Below are 5,434 nucleotides of genomic sequence, written 5' to 3' on the forward strand. Positions count from 1 at the left end.
GCGCCTCCGCCCCTGGGTTGGCGGACAGGAGAAGGAGCGAAGATGGCGGAGTGAGGCGTGCCCCGGGCAGCTGGCCTGCGGGCCCGGGGCAGGCCTCCCGCGAGAAGCGGAGTACTTGTGCTGGGCCGTGTGAGGTGAGCTGAGAAGGCCGTCTGTCTACCGGGCGACGAGCAGCCGGTGGGGCGGCACAACCCGGGACGGGGTAGCGGCGAGCCTCGTGAGGGAGCCGGCGGGGCCTGGGCCTGACAGGGCTTTGCCTTCGCAGCCGCGTCCGGTCGCCTCCGCCGCCTCCGGGTACGTGGCCGCGTCCTTCCCTTCCCGGCGCTTCACGCCCTCCCTTGCGCCCTTCGCTTTGGCCGCTGCGTGCTTCGCCCTGGTTCTCCGAGTCGCACGTACACGGGCCGTATCTGGAAGGCGCTGTGTGCACCTCCCTTTTATTTTCTAAGACCATCTCTGTATTGTTTGACCCTGTACCGAAGGCGGCACCGGTTAAGGTTGACAGGCCTGTTGCAGCTCTGGGTATTTTGTGTCCCTGGCGCGTTGACCTTGAGATTTGCTGTACGAGGCTCCCTCTGGTATTTTCATTTGAGTGTGTGCTCTTGCAGCCTTTACCTCATACTCGCCCCTGCCAAACTTTTAGGACCGTAGCAAGCAGCTTTGTCCTTGTACGTCCTGATAATGCCCTTATGGCGCATTAGTTTCGGCAAACAGGTCGCAGTGGAATTCACCGATGTTGATTTCTTAACCAGGATCAAGAGAAACGGCTTACGATGCTTTTCTTTTTTTTTAGAACTATAGTTCTGGAAGTACTGCTGGAATCTCATTTGTGTAGTTGGTGTACACTGGTGACAGTGTAGTACTAACAAGATATTTGTATTTGATTCTTATTTAATTTTATCTCTTTGTAATTTTTATTGGTATTCAGTTAAATTCTCGGAAGGTCTGCTGCAGAGTTCTGGCTTGGTGAGACGTTTGCTGCGTGTGTTGGTGCCCAGGGCCAGAAATTTACATCTATCAAAACCTTGTGTGGCGCCTACCTTTAATCCCAGCGCTTGGGAGGCAGAGGCAGGCGGATTTCTGAGTTCGAGGCCAGCCTGGTCTACAAAGTGAGTTCCAGGACAGCCGGGGCTACACAGAGAAACCCTGTCTCAAAAAAACCAAAAAAAAAAAAAACCTTGTTTCAGAAATAAACTGGCATATTATTAAGAGCCAGTTCAAATGGAAATATAATAATGTGAGTGAATATTTGTGATAGGTTATATGGTTTTTGTTAGCCCTAGATTTAGCAGAGCTGATGGCAGAAGCACTTGCTTAGGGGGTGAAAAAAACAAAAAACAAAATCCCCCCCCCTTTATCACAAGTAGTTTTTCTTTTTAATATGATCCACAAGTAGAAAAAAACAGGAGGTATGAGCTGGAGGAAAGGACTATAACATCCTCATCTTAAAAAAGCCAAAGTCTTTTGCTTTGTACTAAAAGACAGCTATAAAGGACTGGAGGTTTCCTGCGGAATTACAGTTTCTTTCTCCTCCAGAGAGACTCTACAGTATCATAAACTCAGAGAGTTGCATAGAAGCTTCAGAACTACTTCTCCAAAAATGATTTTTTTTTTTTTTTTTTTTTTTTTTTTTTTTTTGTGATTCTTTTAAGGGATTCTCTGTATAGCTCTGGCTGTCCTGGAAGTCACTTTGTAGACCAGGCTGGCCTCGAACTCAGAAATCCGCCTGCCTCTGCCTCCCGAGTGCTGAAAAATGATTTTTTTTAAAGATTTATTTATGTGTAAGTACACTGTAGCTGTCTTCATATACTCCAGAAGAGGGCATCAGATCTTGTTACAGATGGTTGCTGGGATTTGAACTCAGGACCTTTGAAAGAGCAGTCAGTGCTCTTAACAGCTGAGCCATCACCCCAGCACCAAATGTTGATATTTTAAAACACTAATTCCACTACAGGTATACAGAAAGTGACAGTATGATTATTCCTTTAGAATACTTATGAGAGTGAATTTTTTTAGAATAGATTGATTGGAATATCTTTGTATACTTAATACTTGTAGTATCGGTAAAGGATATGTAAATGCTTGCTTTGGTTTGAATGGGAATGCCTTCCATAGACTCGTGTGATTGAATACTTGGTCCACAGTAGGTGGAACTTTTTAGAAAGAATTAGGAGGTCTAGGCTTGTTAGAGGTGCATATCACTGGCGTCAGGCTTTGAGGGTTCAAAGACTCAGAGCCAGCCCTGCTCGGTCTCCCTTTGCCTCCTACTTGGGGTTAGAGATGTGAGTTTACCTGTTCCTGCCATCATGGGTCTCCCTCTGCCTCCTGCTTCCTGTTAGAGATGTGAGTGTATCAACTAAATAATTTTTTTTTTTAAAAGAATTACCTTGGACATGGTGTCTTATCACAGTGATAAAAAAAGAAGCCAAGACACTTATCTTTATGTTCTTTTTATTTTAGGAACCGTATCACACAAGATGAATATTTTCCTGACCTTAGGTGCTTTTATATTCAGCTCAACATTCTGAACTCAGGACTTGGCAAGTAAGTAATAATGAGATAGCCATTCTAAGTACTGTTGTAGCAGCTTGAAAAAGGCTCCATAGAAGCAAAATACTAAACTGTTAATAGCAACAGAAGATAAAGATAAAGGTGAGTACAAGCCATCTACCATGGCTCTGCCTTTATTCCCAGCTCTCAGGACTTGGGGAACTGAGGTGAGGATTGGGAGTTTGAAGCTAATCTGGGCTATTCTGGGTAGCAAGACATTTGTGTTAATAAATAAAACCCACGAGACCTAATTACTGATAATTATTATCTATTGCACATGTGTGTACACACACACAGGACCATACTAGTGGCTTCTATTTTGTTTTTTAACCAGAACAGTTACAGTGCGTTAGATGATAAGTCTCCCAACCAATAACTTCACTGTATACAGAAAACATGCAGATTTAATTAAATTGAATATAAACTGATTAAAAAATAAATGTGAGGGCTGGTGAGATGGCTCAGTGGGTAAGAGCACCGGACTGCTCGTCTGAAGGTCCAGAGTTCAAATCCCAGCAACCACATGGTGGCTCATAACCATCCGTAACAAGATCTGACTCCCTCTTCTGGAGTGTCTGAAGACAGCTACAGTGTACTTACATATAATAAATAAATAAATAAATAAATAAATAAATAAATAAATAAATAAATAAATGTGGCTAAGCATTAACTTTGTGCATATGCATGAACGTATGTGTTAGAGTGTGCTCTGGAGGCTGGAAGTTGCTGTCAGTTGTCTTCTTAATGTGCTCACCTTATTTTTTGAGAAAGTTGTGACACTAAATCTGGAGCTAACCAATTTTGGCTAGATTGACAAATTAGTTAGCCCTATTAGCAATCCTGCCATCTGCTGCTTCCCAGCACAGGGCTTATGTGCACGTGTTGTTGCATGAAGCTTTTCACATTAGGAACTGGGATTCAAACTTATTTGAATACAATGCACTCTACTATGTATGGTCATGCAAGGAGATGGCCCCCATAGACTCAGAGAGAGTGGCACTGTTGGAGGTGTGGCCTTGTTGGAGGAAGTGAGTCACTGTGGAGGCCAGCTCTGAGGTCTTCTGCTGCAGCTCGGTTCCCTGCTGCTGCCTGTGCATCCAGATGCAGAACTCTCAGCTCCTTCCCCAGCACCATGTCTGCCATGCTTCTTTTCATGATGATAATGAACAATCTCTGAACTATGTAATCCGGCCAGCCCCAGTTAATGTTTTCCTTTATAAGAGTTGTCATGGTCATGATGTCTCTTCACAGCATAGAAACGCTAAGACAGCCATTTCAGCTCCCATTTCAGTTCTGTTATTTTTATTTTGAGGTAGTAAGGATCAAAACCAGTACCTCAGGTGGAGAGAGGCAGGCAGATCTCTGTGAGATGAAAGCCAGTCTGCTTCATATGTAGAGTTGGAGAGGATTATCCAGTGAGACACTGTCTCAAAAAACAAAGCAACCTCTCCTCAAAAAAAAAAAAAAAATCCAAGAAAATAAACCTCAGGACCTTGCATTCTCAGCATCATCAACCCCAGTTTTCAGTTGTTTGTTTTATATAATATTTATATGTTTTATGCATTTGAGTATTTTGTGTGTAAATATACTGCATGTATGCCTGGTGCCTATGGAAGTCAGAAGAGAGTGTTGGAACCACAGAAGGCTGTGAGACGTCATGTGGGTGCCAAGAACTGAACCTGGCTCCCTGGAATAGCAGCCAGTGCTCTTAACCACTGAGGCTTCTCTCCAGGTCCTGCTGTGGGTTTTGTTGGCCAGTTGATGAGTTGTATTATGATGGAGTCTCTGTGTTAGCCAGCGTAGCCTTGAATTCCCAGTTCTACTTAAGCCTTTTGATTGCTGCCATTAGAAACATATGTCCACATACTCAGTTTTGATTACTAAAAATATTTGTATTTTAATTATTAATTTGTTTTCCTTTCCTTAATGTAGTAGCAGGAGTGAAACCCAGGGTTTCATAAAATGTTGGACAGATATACAGCATTGTATATGCTTTCTTTTTAGTTTTGAGATATATTTATTTTATTTTAATTATCCTTTTTTTTTCTTTTTAAAACACAGTTTCACTCTGTACCCTAAGCTGTACTGAGATCAAGGTCTTTACCTCTTAACACCTCTCAAGTTGCTAGGATTACATATATGCAGTCATGATCTATACCTGTTTGTTTGGGATTTTGTTATTACTGTTGTTATATCTTTGAGATGGGGATTTTAGTCCTTAATTATGGTTGCAACTTTATATTGATCAAGCTAGTCTTAAACTCACAGAGATCCCTCTGCCTCTGCCCTTGCCTCCCAAGTGCTGGAATTAAAAGCATGTGCCACCGTTCCCTTCCGCACCTGTACTTTCCTAAGTGACAAGTACCTATTAGCACCAAGTTTCATGGCCTTTATATTACTTTCCCTAGGCTTTATATAACTGCCCATACCTTGTGGTGCTGGGGACCAACCCAGGGCCTTGTACATGCTAGTACCACTGAGGTACATCTCCATAGAACTGTATGGTTTACAACAAATTTGTTGTCTTGGAGTTCTAAAGGTTGGTGCCCCAAATGAAGGCCCTTAGGGTCATCCTCAATCATTTCCCATGTCTCTGAAGGACACTGACTTGTAGCAACATAACTAGTGTTCACATTGATTTCTGTCTCTTCTCCCTATCTCATACCCTTTTTGTGGGTCTGTTTTTTATTTTAATATGTGTTCTCAATATGTTGTCCAGAGAGTTTTTTTATAAACTACATTTATTTCTTTATGTGTGTGTGTTTGTATGTACTCACCTACACATATATAGAGAAGGAGGCTTCTCTTTTTCCAGTCCTAGGATTATATAGGCTTATGCCAAAACTGTTTTTTTTTTTTTTTTTTTTTTTTTTTTTTTTTTTTTTTT

General features: G+C 42.2%; 1 long non-coding RNA gene across 1 annotated transcript in view; it reads left to right on the forward strand.

The window, feature by feature from the left end:
* The window catches only part of LOC110318934, a 7,467-nt gene continuing 2,033 nt past the window's right edge, over positions 1–5,434 (forward strand). The window contains exons 1-2 of the long non-coding RNA XR_003843459.1: positions 1–134; positions 2,458–2,541. This is a non-coding gene — a long non-coding RNA (uncharacterized LOC110318934). The remainder of the gene's footprint in view (positions 135–2,457; positions 2,542–5,434) is intronic.

Source organism: Mus pahari, chromosome 3 (assembly GCF_900095145.1).
Source record: "Mus pahari chromosome 3, PAHARI_EIJ_v1.1, whole genome shotgun sequence".
Classification (NCBI taxonomy): Eukaryota; Metazoa; Chordata; class Mammalia; order Rodentia; family Muridae; genus Mus; species Mus pahari.